General features: G+C 43.4%; 1 protein-coding gene across 3 annotated transcripts in view; it reads left to right on the top strand.

The window, feature by feature from the left end:
- The first annotated feature begins 1464 nt into the window (after positions 1-1464).
- Positions 1465-18255, top strand: part of NAALADL2 (N-acetylated alpha-linked acidic dipeptidase like 2) — an 882142-nt gene continuing 865351 nt past the window's right edge. For all 3 annotated transcript variants that reach the window (XM_043521778.1, XM_043521780.1, XM_043521781.1), the window contains exon 1: positions 1465-1742. The gene's annotated coding sequence lies outside the window, so the exon portion shown is untranslated. The remainder of the gene's footprint in view (positions 1743-18255) is intronic.

Raw genomic sequence — 18255 nt, 5'->3', positions numbered from 1 at the left:
AGCTACAGCTCACTTCATCGGATGTATCGTTGCATCCGATGAAGTGAGCTGTAGCTCACGAAAGCTTATGCTCAAATAAATTGGTTAGTCTCTAAGGTGCCACAAGTACTCCTTTTCTTTTTGCTAATACAGACTAACACGGCTGTTACTCTGAAACCTCTCCTTCCCTTAAGCCTTGTCTACATTAGAAAGGGCTTGCCAGTATAGCTATACTGGAAACTCCTCCTAGTGCAGATGTAATGCTGACAGACCCCTGGTCGTTGGCAGGATCAAACCAGGGACCTCTGGAGCTTAGTGCATGAACCTCTACCGCATAAGCTCAAAGCCAACTGCTTATTAGCTAAGGCTGTAGAAAAGTCTCATTTAACTCTCTCTCTAAGCGGTCTCAGTACCACTAGGTGGGACAGAGCACCACACCCAGTAGGTGTGTGGGTTACACAGACATATCTTATACTGGCAAAAGAGTGGTTTGGGTGGTATAGCTTAGGCCAGCTCCTAGACAAAATAAGCCACTCAGCTGTGAGGAAGGGTTGTCTAGTGGCTAGGGCACTAGAGTGAGACACCCATTACCTGGGTTCAAGTCTTGGCTCAGCCACAGACTTTCTGTGTGGCTCTGGCCAAGTTAGTTAGGCCTGGTCTACATTGCAGAATAAAGTGGACTCAAGACAGATTACGTCGACCTATGTAAGTGTCTGCATTAAAATTTCACTCCTGCCGCCCTAAATGCCCTGCTTGCCAACTTAAGATCTCCATCTCCTCAAGAGGCCTAGTAGAGTCAATGTTGATGTAGTTAGGTTGACCTAGTGTCAGACAGTGCATTGCCGTAAGCGCTCCTGCTGCGGCTGCACACTGCCGACACGAGGAGCATAGTGTGGACACGCAAAAGCCATTTAATTATTGTGGTGGCTGTATGGCGACGTGACCATGGTCAACATCATTTTGTAGTGTAGACCAGTGGTCTCCACACTGGGGTGTGCGAGATGATCCCAGGGGGTGCGCGCCGGCAGCAGGAGTGCCACCGGATGGCACTCCACCGTTTTTTTTCTTCGGCGGCAGCTCTGCACGTCCACGGCTGGTGTTCCCCTCCGGCGGCCCGCCTGTGGTAAGTCTTCCGTTCGTCTTCCGTCGGCAGCGCACCTGCGGCAGGTCTTCTGGTCTTCACCCTGGGGGTGCGCGGGCCAAAAAGTTCGGAGACCACTGGTGTAGACAATGCCCTTGATCTACCCTATCCTGCCTCCCCATCTGTGGGATGACACTTTCCTACTTCCCAGAGCCCTGTGAGGATAAAATCCCTGAATGATGGTAGGATGACACATGGCTTCATGAAGGTCTTGTTGAAATGTAGGTCAAGGACCATCTGGACAGCAAAGGGGGGCAGGGTAGAGCCTCTTCTGCTTTTCCACGTGGCTAGGCTCTGATTTTTTTTTTTCTTTTCTGCCACTCTTTAGTTCTGTTCTGCAGGAATCCACCCCCCGCCACAGCCCCTCTCCTCCTGCCCTTTACACCCGCTTCCTCCCTGTGCAGACATGTCTCCCTGGCTGTGACTCAGCCGCTCTCTCCTTCCCTCTGGCTCCGGCCCTTCGCCGGGGCTGCCAAGCGGGCTGATCTCCCGTAACGAGCAACACACACAGCAGCTCGGGGAAAGGGAAAGGGCTCTCTCCCCGCTTTACGGCTGCTGAAAACCCTCCCTCCCCAGCCAGCTCAGTGCAGCCACGCCGCGCCCGGGCTCGCTCCTCTGCAAGGTAATGGGGCACGCGGAGCTGAATTGCACAGGGCGGGGGCAAGTTTGCCAACTCCGAGGCGCCCCCCCCCGGGGAGAAGCGCCGCTGGGCGAACGCCCCCCGGCCGGGTGCAGCCTGCAGGCGAGAAGGGCGCCGCTGCTGCTCCAGCTGCGCCCAGCTGCGCCGCGCCCGAGTTCTCGCCCCCCGCCCCCGCCGGAGCTCGCCGCTCGGGCTCGCCTCCCTTCCAAGCCGCGGGGCGATGGGCTGTTCCAAGAGCAGGGGTGGGTGGGGAAGGAAGTCTCTGACACTCAGCGGAGGCTTGGTCCGGAGCAGCTGCAGCCGCCTGCCAGCTGGGGCCATTTCCTGCCGGGGGTGGGGTGGCCAAAGAGATCGGCGGGGTGTGCTTGGAGATCGGCGAGGGTCCGCGGTCATCTCTCGCTGGGGGCACTCACGTGTGGACGTGAAGCAGAAGAGAAGCCCCAGCAGTGCGATCGGCCAGGGCCAGCTAGAGTGCCATTCATTGTGTAACAAGTCACGCCTGTGTTTGTGCGAGAGACAGAGGGAAACTGACCAGAGGTCTCCTGGCGTGGTGCACCAGGCAGACTCTTTCCGAACGGGGTAAATCCGTCTCAGAGTGACGCTGAGGCGAGCTCAGCGGTGTTTTAAAGAAATCTTCTTTGAACCCGGGGGAAGAATGAAGCAGAGGGATCAATCCTCCCGTCCTTACTCAGGCAAAGCTCCCACTGACTTTGCTGGGAGTTTTGCCTGGGTAAAGAACGCAGTATTTGGCTTCAACGTTGATCTTCTTTTGGTCTTTTAAAACACGTTTTTAAAAAGGCAGTGCATTTCGACCTCTATCTTTGCACGAGTATCAGGTAGTAGGCATAAATATATCTTCAAAGAAGTGTTGGAAATAACATAACGGGAGAAAGGTTTGTGAAAGCAAAGACGCTAATTACTTTCTTATTATTTTTAAATAATCAGAAAGTAATCAGAGGCTCTTCTGAGAATAGAGAAGACATCTCGATGGGCTGTGTGAACTGTTTGTTCCAACAGAATTTCTGTATCAAAATGCAGAAATACTTTAAAGACTTAAATTCTCTGTATCAAAATTAGGTTTGCTGCTAAATTTGCTCACCAGTAACAAGAAGTCAACAAACTTTGAAAAATGGGTTGTCTCTCTCTTGTTGTTGCAGGGCATATTAGATGTCAGACAAAACTGCAGACTAATTATTCTGACACTGTTATCTGCATAATGCAAATAGAAGGTGATTCAAGCTACCCAGAAACATAGCATTTTTAACTCAGCATGATTTCTCTCTTGTAGCTGGGTCTAAGGTGCTGTCTTGAATTCATTAAAATTTTGAAATGTAACAGGCAATCTGCATTGCAAATACCCCTTGCACTAATATGATCAGTTGCATTGTCACAGTCTTTGATTCTTAAATTTTAACTGGTTGCCTTAAGTTACTCAGACTGTAGATTATTTTATTCTTTGTTCTTTGTCCAGTTAGGGATGAACATCTTTTTAACTCGTAAAATTGATGAGAAATAGAAAATGTGGCCTCTGTTACACTTAACAAAAAAAAGAGCTTAACACACTTAGAGGAACTGAATTGTGCTCTGATCGCTTATGAGGCTTTGAAGGATTTTTAAAAATTTCAGAAGTGTGATGAAGAACATTAGTGCTGTGTGACTTTTATCAGTGATAGTTCAGAAAATTTCCACAAAGGCCAATGTCTCTTAGGTTTTTAAAATAACTATTAAAATCATCATCTAGAAAACCCTGTTTCCAGAAAGCATGCAAAGATACAAATGTATCCAAACTCTTTCTTCCCATCCAAGGCCCCTGTCCTTCAGTCTTCATTCACTCAAGTAATCCATGCTCATGTTAGTAGTTCACTGATTCCAATTTAGGCCCTGATCATGCAATGTGGTCTGTACTAGTTGCATCCCTTCACCTACGTAGCACCCCACTGACTTCAGTAAGACTCTATACAGGTATAGGGTGCCTATGTGAATTAGATTGCAGGATTAGGACCATAATTAAGAATTACTATGTAAAGGCTATGGGATTTGCAAATACAGCAAATGAGAACATCAATGAGGACTTTGGCTGACTTCAACTGTACTGACAATGCTATAGATGAGTCATATAAAATGATGGGGTCTAAATTAGCTCTTACCACTCAAGAAAGAGATCTTGGAGTCATTGTGGATAGTTCTATGAAGACATCCCCTCAATGTGCAGCGGCAGTCAAAAAAGCGAACAGAAGGTTGGGAATCATTAAGAAAGGGAAAGATAAGAAAACCGAAAATATCATATTGCCTCTATATAAATCCATGGTACTCCCACATCTTGAATACTGTGTGCAGATGTGGTTGCCCCATCTCAAAAAGATATATTGGAATTGGAAAAGGTTCAGAAAAGGGCAACAAATGTTATTAGGGATATGGAATGGCTTCTATATGAGGAAAGATTAATACGACTGGGACTTTTCAGCTTGGAAAAGAGACGACTAAGGGGCGATATGATTGAGGTCTATAAAATCATGACTTGTGTGGAGAAAGTAAATAAGGAAATGTTATTTACTCCTGCTCATAACACAAGAACTAGGGGTCACCCAATGAAATTAATAGGCAACAGGTTTAAAACAAACAAAAAGAAATATTTTTTCACACAACGCACAGTCAACCTGTGGAACTCCTTACTAGAGGATGTTGTGAAGGCCAAGACTATAACAGTGTTAAAAAAAGAACTAGACAAGTTCATGGAGGACAGGTCCGTCAATGGCTATTAGCCAGGATGGTCAGGAATCCTGTCCCTATCCTCTATTTGCCAGAAGCTGGGAGCGGGCGATGGGATGGATCACTTGATGATTGCCTGTTCTGTTCATTGGCCACTGTTGGAGGAGAGGCTACTGGGCTAGATGGACCTTTGGTCTGACCCAGTGTGGCTGTTCTTATGCTCATCTAAAGAGAGAAAATCTTTCGTCAGGAAAGAAAACAGAGAATTCAGATCTTATTCTGAATGTCTTGTTTAAAAAAATAACCTATTTCATATAGGCTTCTTTTCAAATCACTCAGTACAGTTTTTTATTGGTATTATCATATACAAGCAATTTTGTTAGTCATCTCTATATAGAAGGCATTATATAGTATGTACTGTAACAATGCCAAACTACTGTATATCAACCAATGCTACATATTTTTAGATTCTTAATCTAGAAAGCCTTTGTAAGAGGCCAAGTACATCCATAATCCAGCATTTATTTCCAGTATCAACAAAATTAGGACAAGAAAAGAGCCTACTCCCAGTTTTGTTCATCTTGCAGTCAAAGCATTTAATTGTAGAGACAAGTCTTAGAATAGAAGAGAAGTGCTATATGTATTACTTGTCTAAAATAATTGAAACAGAACTGATTTTGAGTTGCAGGCAGATTGTTTGGTTTGTCTGTTCTAATTTTATTAAACAGTACAATTTTATGCAGAATAAATAGCATCTGATAAAATCAATGCGATTATAAAGCATTACAAAGTTTTCCTAGAAGGTCTTGCATGTTAACCTGTATATTTTAGGTTCCTTACCTTAGGAGTTTTCAAACAAGGGTGAAAAACACTTGATTCTTTTAAGAGATACCAGAAGACCCAGTCACATTGCTGAATGTAGAAAATTCTGTTAACCAATCCAATACTAATGGGTCAAATGCTTCAGTTTTTACTCAAGCATAGCAAAATTGATGTCAATGGGATTTTGTATTCAAGTAAGTAGCACAGAATTTGGTTCATAGTATGAAATATGAAGAAATTGGCAAGGGGGTTTTATGTATAGTGAAAACCGCCCGTTGTATATATCAGTACAAAGATACTTGTGGCTCATATGGTTGTCACAGGTTGCACTCAGGTTCACTACAGTAACAGCATCCAATATCTCCTGTATCACAAGTTTTCGAGCTTCACTAGAACACGGGCCTGTCTTTCCAAGTTCTTTCACTTACAGTGTGGTTACATAACGGTCACCTGCATTTTGGTCTTCCCCTACAACCCTGAGTGGGCAGGCAGGAGGGAACTTGGTTTAAACATGAACTTTCTTCAGTTAAAAAAAATGTTTTCAAAAAGTTAGCTGATGATACGGTGAAAGTCCATCTGTAACTCACTGGTTAACAGAGCTGGGTGAATAATTCATTTTTTCGGTTTGGTGGCTTAACTAAAAAATATTTTGTTCAGGTTGACATAAAATGGAAATGTTTCTCACCAAAACAAAACAACAAAAAAAATCATTTCAGGTCGAATGCAGTGTTTTGTTCAACTCAAATGGTTTCTTTTTCAGATGTATTTACTTCTTTTTTTAGAAATAAATCTAGCTAAACTTCTCAACTTTTGTTCTGAAACTGAAAGGCATGCCGTTTTGTTTTGAAAAAGTCAAAATATTTTTTTGCAGAAACAATTCGTTCACACTTCTGAATTCACAAATAGTTCCAGTTGACCCCAGACTGCATTTTCTTTGTGAATAAACTCTTGGTTAAAAAAAATAAAATAAATTGCTGTGCATCTCTACTGTATTGCAGGTCCTATTTGGGCCTTTGGCCATTCATGCTTTTTGGCTTTGGAGGTCCCTGGTTCAATCCCCAGTGTGTTGAGCAAGAGGGCGGCCATCACATGTCTACTATTATTGTTGTGGTAAAATGTGCATGCTAAATGTTAGTATAGGAACAATATATAGTAAATATCACTGGTGAAGAATAAATTACTTCAATTTGTAAGTATTTTAAATATGGTTGTGTTGTATGTAAATTTCTCTGTGTGTATAGATAGACGAAAGATATAGATTATCTATGTGTAATTGAATATAGACATATGCAGTGTAACGTGAGAGAAGAGACAAACTAGTTTCGTGGACTAACCACAGGACATGGAGCCGGGAACTTTTTGCATTCCATTTCACTAACTTGCTGTATAACCTTGGGTAAATCCCTTCACTTCCGTATGCCAGTTTCCCCATGTGTAAAATGAGGATCATTACACTCATAGGGGTGTTCTGAGTATTAACTGTAAAATGTGTGTGTGTGCGCGCACCACTCGGAATGTTTAAAGCACTATTACTTATTATTTTGTAATGGAGAGGATTGTCATCTTCCCTGCCATGAAGACACACCTTGGTGTCATTCCTGCTTTGATATGTGATTTGCACTTGGTGGCTTTTGTTACCTATAGAAACAATAGCTCCCTGTTATTGCCTCATTCCTTGTATGGTGGGGCACAGCATACAAAACAGTAGTACTGTGCTGGGTCATACTCATTTTTATTATGTGCCATACCCCATCTTTTATGTGGTTTTATACGGATAGTCCCAACTCCATATTAATCACGTTTATATCTCATCCATATATTTTTGGTAATTTTATGTATAGAGTATGATGATCTTTAGCGTGAATCACTGCTGAGGAGTCTTCTTATGTTAGTGTGAGGAGATAAATCATTTTTCTCTATAAACTTCACAAACAGCAGATCCATGGAGCTTACACTACAAGTGTTTCACAAGGCTGCTATATTGGCTACCAATTTTTGCAGCTGTCTTGCTCTGTTGATTATTAGGTTTTTGTGCAATGAAGTGTCGGAATCAAATATCGCTCTACAGAGAATAGAATCAGTTTAGGAATCAGAGAATGAGATCTTGGGCAATTTTCTGATTACACTTCAAGCACACAAAGAGACCTGTTTGGGAAAGGGTCCACATGTGTAGTATTCCCTTTTTTCTAAGATATAAGAAAGCACTATCATATTATAACAGTAGGAATAGCCTTGCCCTCCATAGCAAATGTTGCAGAAACCGTTCTGTTTGAACCCCCTGTTTATAACTTTTGGAAACTTTAGCCTTTTGTCAGTATAATTTTTGGTTTTTTTTTCTCCCCTCCTCTATGATTGAGTGCTTGTCTACACTAAGAATGTGTTTGGTGTGTCTTGCCCTGGGGTAGACTGTGCCAGTACAAAATCATTTCTGACGCTGGTGGAGAGAGCTGCACTAGGGATTTGCACTGGTGCAGCTGCATTGGTGTAGCTGCTGTAGTGTAAAAAAAACTTGTGTAAACAAGCCCTAGGGGGAGAGTGGGTACATGTTCCCATTGTTTAAAAATTGTCCTGGTGACTTTCTTTGTCATAAGTCTATTGCCTAAAGGGCTAAGGGGTTGAGAGATGAAGTTTGGCATGAAAGTAACTCTAATGGAGAAGTGCCTTTCAGTGTTCTTGTGAAAACTGATTTTTTATTTGATGAGAGTTGTGACTCATTAAAGAATTAAACTCTGTGCATAGAGGTGCATTTTATGTGTGATGGTCTCACTAGCTTGTAAAATGTGCAGTTAGAGAAGGTTGTACTGTACAACCATGGTTGGCTGTGCTGTAAAGGAGGAAGGGCTTTGCAGGAATTCTTACCTCAACAAATGCACTACTTCTAAGGGTTGAACTTGAGAGTGTCTGTCCTGTGCACCTACCAAACTGCACAGGAAAGGACTTAGGGTAGAAGGTTCTGGTGATGTCAAGCCAAACACTTGCATGTTATGCAATTCCTTTTTTTCTAGCTTGTTCACTTGATTGAAAAACCTGTGAAATTTCATTTAATGAAGCCACATTTAGAAAACATTACGGTTGGGGTGGTTAAGTACTCAAAAGGCAGGAAATGACAAAATGAAAGCTGCGCACACAGCATTGGTTCTGCTTCTTTTTGGCTGTGTATTAAAGCAGAGGACACAGGTGGGCCTGAAGTATATGAATATACAAATATGCTATATCTCTTATTGAGTCAAAGCTCATGTCAGGTCAAAGAGTGAACTCCTGGCCCCTGTGTGTCAAAGGTATTGCAGTATGAAAGGCAGGGGTCTCAGCCTCCTTTTGCCTCAGTGGCATGCAAAATTAAGAGTTTTACTTCCGTTTAAATCCTGAGTGTTCCGTGTATTCAGTAGTGAGTTTTTTTAGGTCTAATTTATTTTGACTGAGCAACGTATGACCGCAACAATTTTCCAGGCCATTGTAAACAGCTCAGTTGGGCCTCTGGCCCGTATCTGGGCTTAATCATTATTCAGAGTTTAAGGCCAGAAGGGAACACCAGACCATCTGGTCTGGCCTCCTGTGTACCTCAGGCCGCCACCACCTAGCACCTGTACACTAAACACAACAACCAAGATTAGACCGAAGTATCACAGCCCACAGGAGACTAGACTATTACGTGCCGCACAGAAAGAAGGTGCACCACCAGTGCCCAAGGCCCTTGCAATGGCCGGGAAATGATTGAGCTATACCCAGATAATCCTGGCAGGTGATCTGCATCCCCACACTGCAGAGGAAGGCAAAAAAACTCCATGTCTGACCTGAGATAAAATATTCCTTCCTGACCCCACAGATGGTGATCATTTAACCTCTGAGCAGGTGAGCAAGAAACCCCTGCCCAATGCCCCATCTCCAGCTGTGGCTGTTCCTGATATTTCAGAGGAAGGAGACAATAAAAAACCCCAGCAGAATACATGGGGCGGTGGGAGAGAATCCTTCCTGACCCCTGCAGGTGGCCGGCTGAAATTATGTTCCTTTCAATGGAATTTGCGACTTTGTAGACAGTGATTTACAGTGACATAAACCAGAATAATTGGAATATGAGCTTTGATTTACAATGGAAAATGGAAAAAAATATAGGAATGGGATCCTCCCAAATTTCTTGAATTCCTTTTTAACTCATATGAAAGAAGGCATCTATGGCATGAAAAAAAATAACTTGAAACCAGACTAATATATATTTATTTTTAAATGTTGTTTTATGTTTGTGTTAAAATACAGTAAGGGCTCAATCCTGCAAAGTGCTGAGCACTCTTAACCCATTCCAGCAAAGGTTGTAAGCACATGCTTAACTTTAGTCTCGTTGGACACACACGCATACATATGCTTAATCATTTGCTCAAAGTTAGGCATGTGCTTAAGTGCTTTGCTGGATTGGATTGAGAGCGCTCAACACCTCTCGAGTGTGATCTTAAGTCTCTACAAGAATACTGGAATAAAGTGGATCCATAAACCTTACTGTGAAACAAGGATACAATATAGCAAATACATGTCAAACCTTTGTGTTTTGTGTTTGTTGTTAACGACAAACTCAGTATCAAATCGGTGATTAAGGATATTATAGAAGCCTTGCAGAAAACTGCACAGAGTAGCTAGGATAAATCCAAAGTTATATATGGACAAATATGAAAAATACCAATGTAAATAAAGACAGTGAGAAATTTTTCTTGATAGAAACTTTGAACATTTTTATTATTCCTTTTAGCACTACCAATGTGCTTAGTTCACTATAACACACAAAATTAAGATGGACTCTGCCCTGTAGAGCTTGTGTAACGCCAACAGACCCCAGTCATCGGCGGGCGGGATGGAACCTGGGACCTCTGGAGCTTAGTGCATGAGCCTCTCCAGCATGTTAACTTGCTGTTAGCAGACTCATTTTATCTCTCTCTCTCTCAGTGGTCTCGGTGCCACTAGATAGGACAGAACACCACACCCAGGAGGTGTTTGGGTTACATATATCCCCTAGCTGAGGAAGCACATCCCAAGCTTCAGAGACTTCCCAACTGAAATCCAGGACGAGCTCCCACTTGTAATGCCAACAGACCCCGGGTGTCATCAGGATCAAACCTGGGACCCCTAGAGCTTAGTGCATGAGCCTCTATCGCATGAGCTAAAAGCCAACTGATTGTTAGCTAATACTGTAGGGCAGACTCATTAATCGTGCTCTCTGCCACCACATGGGACAGAACACCACACCCAGGAGGGTGGGTTACACTTGCAATCTAAAAGAGAGGCAGAGAGAAGAAGGGACCTACTGAGAACCCATGGAAATATCAGTAACTTGGAACTTGTTTGTTCTTATTAGCTAATTATTCTCTTCTTACAGGCAATATTGAAGGAGGGATTTTGAACAGAAACTGAGCTGTAAAATATCGAGTAGGAGTAGAGAGGTTATATTAATGCTATATTTGGCACTGGGGTGTGACTGCTGCAGGAATAATGTGTCCAATTCTGGTGTCCACACTTCAAGAAGGATGTAAAAAAATTGCAGAGAGTGCAGAGAAGAACCATGAGAATGAGCAAGTTAAAGAAGTATGGGCTGGATAAATGGACTATAAGGTGGATAGAAAGTTGGCTAGATTGTCGGGCTCAACAGGTAGTGATCAATGGCTCCATGTCTAGTTGGCAGCCGGTATCAAGTGGAGTGCCCCAAGGGTCGGTCCTCGGGCCGGTTTTGTTCAATATCTTCATAAATGATCTGGAGGATGGTGTGGATTGCACCCTCAGCAAGTTTGCAGATGACACTAAATTGGGAGGAGAGGTAGATACGCTGGAGGGTAGGGATAGGATACAGAGGGCCCTAGACAAATTAGAGGATTGGGCCAAAAGAAATCTGATGAGGTTCAACAAGGACAAGTGCAGAGTCCTGCACTTAGGACGGAAGAATCCCATGCATCGCTACAGACTAGGGACCGAATGGCTCGGCATCAGTTCTGCAGAAAAGGACCTAGGGGTTACAGTGGACGAGAAGCTGGATATGAGTCAACAGTGTGCCGTTGTTGCCAAGAAGGCCAATGGCATTTTGGGATGTATATGTAGGGGCATTGCCAGCAGATCGAGGGACGTGATCGTTCCCCTCTATTCGGCATTGGTGAGGCCTCATCTGGAGTAGTGTGTCCAGTTTTGGGCCCCACACTACAAGAAGGATGTGGAAAAATTAGAAAGAGTCCAGTGGAGGGCAACAAAAATGATTAGGGGACTGGAACACATGACTTACGAGGAGAGGCTGAGGGAACTGGGATTGTTTAGTCAGCGGAAGAGAAGAATGAGGGGGGATCTGATAGTTGCTTTCAACTACCTGAAAGGGGATTCCAAAGAGGATGGCTCTAGACTGTTCTCAGTGGTAGCTGATGACAGAACAAGGAGTAATGGTCTCAAGTTGCAGTGGGGGAGGTTTAGGTTGGATATTAGGAAAAATGTTTTCACTAGGAGCGTGGTGAAACGCTGGAATGCATTACCTAGGGAGGTGGTGGAATCTCCTTCCTTAGAAGTTTTTTAAGGTCAGGCTTGACAAAACCCTGTCTGGGATGATTTAGTTAGGGATTGGTCCTGCTTTGAGCAGGGGGTTGGACTAGATGACATCCTGAGGTCCCTTCCAACCCTGATATTCTATGATTCTGTGAGTAAAGCATTGAAAAACGTGCCTTATAGTGAAAGACTCAAGGAGGTCAATCTGCTTAGTTTATCAAAGAGTAAATTACAGTGTGACTTGATGACAGTCTATAAGTACTTCTGTGGGGAACAGAAATTTGACAATAGAGAGGGCTCTTTGGTCTAGAAGACAAAGGTATATCAAGATCCAGTGGCTGGAAGTTGAAGCTAGACAAAGTGAGACTTGAAATAAGATGTAAATTTTTAACAGTAAGAGTAATTAATCATTGGAACAGTTTATCTAGGGTTGTAGTCAGTGATGAGCTGCCAAAATCTTAACAACGGGTTCCCTCCTCACCCCACGAGGGGGTCGTTGCCCACCCCCGCCCGCCGGGACTCCTGCCCCATCAAACCCCCCTGCGTTCCTTGACGCCCCCCCGCCCCCCAGGACCCCTTCCCCATCCACCCCTGTCCCCTGACTGCCCCCAGAACCGGGCAGGAGGGTCTCGTGGGCCACCGTAGTGGGTGCCCACCCCACTCCTAAGAGCCAGAGGCACCTGTCGGGGGGCAAGGTGGGGAGTCCCAGTGGTGCTTATCTGGGGCAGCTCCCAGGAAGCATCCGGCAGGTCCCTCTGGCTCCTAGGGGCGGGGGAGAGTAGCTGGGGGGGAGCAGGGGGAGTGGCCGCTCCCCCACTGATCACATCAGAAGTGGCGCCTTTGGCGCCGACTCCCTGGGTGCTCCGGGGCTGGTGCACCCAGGGGGAAAATTGGTGGGTGCAGAGCCCCCACCGGCAGTTCCCCACCCTGTGCCTGGGCCCAGCGCGCCTCCGCCCCTGAACGACCGCCCCGCTCTGCTTCTCCGCGCCTCCTCCCCCGGCTTCCCGCGAATCAGCTGTTCGGCGGGAAGCCGGGGAGGGCTGAGAAGCAGGCCACGGCTTCCCGCTCAGGCCGAGGGTGGCGGAGGTGAGCTGGGGCAGGGAGCAGTTCCCCTGCGCCCCACCCGCCCGAGTTACCTGCTGCGGCGCGGGCGGCCCTCCTCGTGCCTGCCCCGCCCCAGCTCACCTCCGCCTTCCTGGGCCTGAGCGGGAAGCCGTCGCTTGCTTCTTAGCTTGCCCCGGCTTCCCGCGCGAACAGCTGATTTGCGGGAAGCCTGGGGGGGGCGGAGAAGCAGAGCAGGGCGGCGCGTTCAGGGGAAGAGGTGGAGGCGGAACGGAGGTGAGCTGGGGCCGGGGGTGGGGCGGGGAGCTGCCGGTGGGTGCTCTTCCCCGCCCCAAATTTTCCCCTTGGGTGCTCCAGGGCTGGAGCACCCGTGCAGTCGGCGTCTAAGGTGCCACTCTTGGCCAGTTAAATTTAGGAGCCCTTTTAGAACCAGTTGTCCCTCGCGGAACAACCGGTTCTAAAAGGGCTTCTAAATTTAACAACCGGTTCTAGCGAACCGGTGCGAACTGGCTCCAGCTCACCACTGGTTGTAGTGGATTCTCTGTCACTGGAACTTTTAAATTAAGGTGGTATGGTTTTCTAAAAGATATGCTCTAGTTCAAACAGGAATTAATTGAGGGCAATCCTATGGCCTGTGCTGTGTAGTTTAGACTAGATTATCACAGTGATCCCTTCTGGCTTTATAATCTATGAATTTATAAAGAATACATAAGAGAATTAAGCTACCTAGAAGATGATTCTTCATCACACAAGAATATTGCTGAAATCAGAACAGGTGGAGCTGAAAAGGCTGCTAAGAATTTGAAAATTAGTGAAGTACCAAGAAATTATGGTTATGTTTTACAAGTTTCGGAGTAACAGCCGTGTTAGTCTGTATTCGAAAAAAGAAAAGGAGTACTTGTGGCACCTTAGAGACTAACCAATTTATTTGAGCATAAGCTTTCGTGAGCATCCGATGAAGTGAGCTGTAGCTCACGAAAGCTTATGCTCAAATAAATAGGCTTTACAAGTTGTATACTGAGCATTGGAGAACCGGAATGCTATGTTGCCAACAAGAGTTCTTGAACAATAGAAAGATGCCACCAGACTCAGTGACTGCAATAGTAGTATGAATTCATTTACCAAAAAGGACCACAAGAACTAGGTTCATAAGTCTACTGTCGGGGTTCTACGAAATTCTTTTCAAAGGTATTGTTGAATTAGACCTAAAGAAGCTCTTGACTTCAATCAGCTCTGAGTAGAGGGTGGAATTCAATCTCTCTACCTTGGAGCACGCTCCATACAGCAGAATGGATCAACTTCTTTGGAGGACTGTGGAATACCGCAAATTATTTTACAGCGAAGACAACTGGAAAAATACAGTTTTATTGTAATGTTTGGCATGAGGTATTTACAGAACCTGCAAGATCCTGCAGAGATCTGTGGAAAATCTGCATTACAATACGTTATCTGCTGCAGTGAAGAGCCAGCAGGAATGTTCTACGGTTTTTGGCTCTCTCTGTTTACATGGCTTTGGCAGACTATGAGAAAGGTCTTTGACTTGGTGGACATAGAAGCAATATAGGAAGCAATAAAAGAACAATAAATAAGAGTCATGAAACATCATCTTGACATTTAAGCTTGACAAGAGAGCAGAAATCAAGTTGAAGTGTGAAGTCAGATAAGGGGTGACTTTGTTCATGTTAACTCTTTTCTGGAGAAGATCTCGGAAACCATCCTCAAATAGAAGGAGAGGAGCATCAAGATAAATGAAAAGGACCTGGCCAGACTGGTAAGTGAAAGTGACATTTTTGTGCAAATCCCTAAAGACCCTGAAGCAGTGATCATAGGACAGCTTACAAAGGAACATTATGCAGGAGACCAAATGCAGGTGGAAAAACATCACAGTTGATGCAAAGTGTATTTTTTTTGAAGTGTATTTCACAGGAACCATCTGGTACATAATATTCCAGCCAAGTTGAAGTGAATGGAAGAATCTAGGCTAGAATTTTGCAAGTCTGAAGAATGTCATGATGCTCCTCTGCTTGGAAAGGCTTTTGAAAGATTAAGTATTATCAGTGTCATGAAACATTGAAGACAAACATGAGCATTTAAGAAGAACGTTGCATAGAAGGTAAAAGCTGGATAGCATGCATGGAGAGGCTCCTTGATATTACATGATGGAGAAGAATACACAATAAACAAACTAAAGTGGAAGGGCTCTAAGCCATCTTCTCTCTTCAAAATGGAAAACATGGATGGCAGGCATACAAAAAGATTTATCCTGTAAAGGCTATGTCATTCATTAACTTGTGTTCCAGGGTAGAGATGCTTGCCAATATGATGAAACCTTTGCTCTGTACTGGTGATATAGCTATGAGGGTGGCAATATTCCTACTTATATCTAGCCATGTGCTTAAATATATTTTCCCCTCACCTCCTTTAATAATAATTTTTTAAAACAAGTTTGATGTTTCTTAGCTTAAATTGGGTTTACAATCAGGCTGTTTGGTAATTTGTTTAGAACAGTTAAATGGAGCATTTGTTTGAACTTGACTGCTGTTTTATATGTGCATCTATATTCAACATTATTTCAAAGCCTCCTTGAAATTTTGCATTTTTTTCAATGTTTGGTAATAAAAAATAACTTGAAAGTTTTTTAGCAAATGAAGTAAATGAAATTCTTGCTATCTTCTGAACAGTGTTCTTGCTACTAGTTTTAAGGACTACCATGAAAATTATATATGACTTCAGATACCAAAGGCAAAATCTAAACCCTTGCTGAATAGAGTTAGTGATTAGCAAAGGGTTACTCTAACTAGGCAACTACATAATGTAATTAGTGAGGAATGACACTTTAATTTGAGGAAAACAACATGCGTATTGGCAATTTCCAGGTGGACAGGATTATATTTTTCAGCCTGTTATAGCTCTTATTCTACAGGTGAATGTTCTAAGTGCAATGCAAAATTATTTGGCCATATGCTTCTGTTTTTTCAGTACGTTATTTTTCAGGCTCTCCATAAAAATAGAATCATTCTGCTCCATCAGGAGTGTAACTGTGTGGTAGAGAGGGGAAGGGAAAGGAATGTTGTTGTTTCAAACATTATACCTTTTGTGAGTGAGCAGATGGTGTTTGTATGTAGGGCTTCCAGTAAGTTTTGTATCTTGCTGAAGCTACAATATTCTTCCAGATTGACTCAGTGAAATTCGTGGTTTTAGATCTCCCCAAATGTACCAGGTTGTATTACAGTTGATACCAGTTTGTATAAAATAATCAAATCCTAGAATTTTATTATCTTTGGAAACATTTATTATACTGTCTGACAGTGGAGTTACATAATATGGGTGGATGGGGTTGGTGGAAATAATACTTGCTTTAAAATTTTCTAGGTAGTTGGTATTTTAGCAGAAAGATAAACACAAAAAAGGGCCAGGCACCCAATTTATTTGCCAAAGATGGAACCTAAAATCATTGCCTGTGGACAAGCTGTTTCTTGATCAGAGTGAAATTGAAGAACTCTACCAAGAAGTCATTTACTCAGTTCAACATACCTGTTTAAGGAGTTTGGAGAGGCAAAGTCTCAGGTCAGATTTGCATATTGCCAACTGCAATAGGTTTATTAGACATGAACACGTAGAAAAATGCTGATTTACAGAAAGAGAAAGCTATTGGGAGTGATTGAATTCAGCAGAGATCTGGAATCAAATAGTTCAAAGCACTTTTTTTTTTAAAAAAGGAAGAAACATGGTTTAAATAATCTAAAGGCAATTAAAGGGAATGGGAATTTTGCCATAGTTAGGACAGGAAGACTGGTGGAGCTCGGACGCTTTGTTCAAGTGAAAACACCAGACTTGAACCTATTTTTGACTTTTTACTCCCCTGAATAGACCCACTGATATCTGTGGGCTTTGATTTTCCTTCTGCTTACACCAGTTATTCCCTGGTATGGCACCTTTTGATTCTAAGACCTGAGTGTCCACTCGGTGGTAAATGAAGTCAGTGGAGTTACATCAGTTCTACACCAGTGGGAGAGAAGAACTGAGCCCAAGGGGAATAGTTAGATAACATAAGCAGCATTTAGGCCAGTCTGTATTTTTTTGATGAGGATAAACTGAACATCAGCTCTCTGTCTATAATAATACAAATTCAGCACATCCCATAAGCTAGCAATTCTTCAGAGTGCCCTGCAGATAGTTTAGGAACACGTGGTCTATTTACAAGAAGTGCTGAGCACTAAAGTGCTGAGCACATTGAAGCCTATGGGGAGTGGGGAGTGGGGATTGGATGTGCCCCTCTCAGGATCAGGCTCCAAGTTAACATGGAGGCTTGATATCATGCCTGGCCTGTGGGAAAAAAATTGACTTGATGATGGGCCATATCATGTAATCTACATTTTAAACAGAAATCATTGTAATTAAAAACCTGTATCTTAATGCATACACAAAAGGGGGTGAATTAAGGTTACATAGGCAGCCTTAATTCTGACATTTCCTAAATTTAGAGTGTTTGACTTTGCAACACTAACATTCTTTTAACATAGTTTTCCCAGGTTATTTTTTAAAAAGCAAACTGATTCTCTCCCCCACCCCCTTTCAGAAATTCTGTCAAATGGAATCATTCTGACTCTAGTACACTGGTCATGGATTGGAACCTTTAGAGCCACCGCACAGACTTCTGCCACTTGAGCTAGTGGAGTAACTGGTATATAGGTTAATGGCCTACTACTGCTGTGGACCGGCTGCCACATGTAGATAAGACGGATTTTGCTAGTGGGTTTCACAGACATTTGCTGACAACAAAGGAATGGTGAGACTCAAGAATCTTAAGCTCCAATCCATGTCCTGGAGGAGAGTGTGCTCTTGTGGTCACAGACCTATCTGCCTCTGTTCCCCTTGACCCTGATCCCTTCTGCTTCTTTCCCCTCCAGGCTGTCTGTGTGTGTCAGTCCTGTTTCTTTCCCCAACGTTCATGGCAGTTCTTCACTGTCAATGTGACATGTCTCTCAGGCACTAAAAAAATTCTAAAACCCCTGAAAAATACGTAAACTCTTGATTACAGACTTTTTTTAAAACACGATTTGGCTTACGATTTGGCTTTCAATTTGAAATTTGAGACACTGAGTCTAAATTATATGGTATGAGCCAATAGTGAAATCTTTAATGAAAACAATACATCTTTGGCTATGTGGTCCCATAGGAATTCGTACATGGGAACTGTGAGCTGCATTTAAACACTAACACTATTCAATATGCCTTTTCTGTAAATATATGCGAATGGATAGACATCTCTGAATCACAGAACATCATGTTAGGTGGAAATAAGGGCAGTGATCTACATTGTGCTGCTGCCTAAATTAGCTAATTGGCTTTCTATGGTACTTCCTTGCTTAATTTGTTTTTGGAATAATAACAGTTGGAG

Source organism: Chelonia mydas, chromosome 9 (assembly GCF_015237465.2).
Source record: "Chelonia mydas isolate rCheMyd1 chromosome 9, rCheMyd1.pri.v2, whole genome shotgun sequence".
NCBI classification, from domain to species: Eukaryota; Metazoa; Chordata; order Testudines; family Cheloniidae; genus Chelonia; species Chelonia mydas.
The sequence above is the reverse complement of the archived record's forward strand: the minus strand, read 5'-3'. Positions and strand labels throughout refer to the sequence as shown.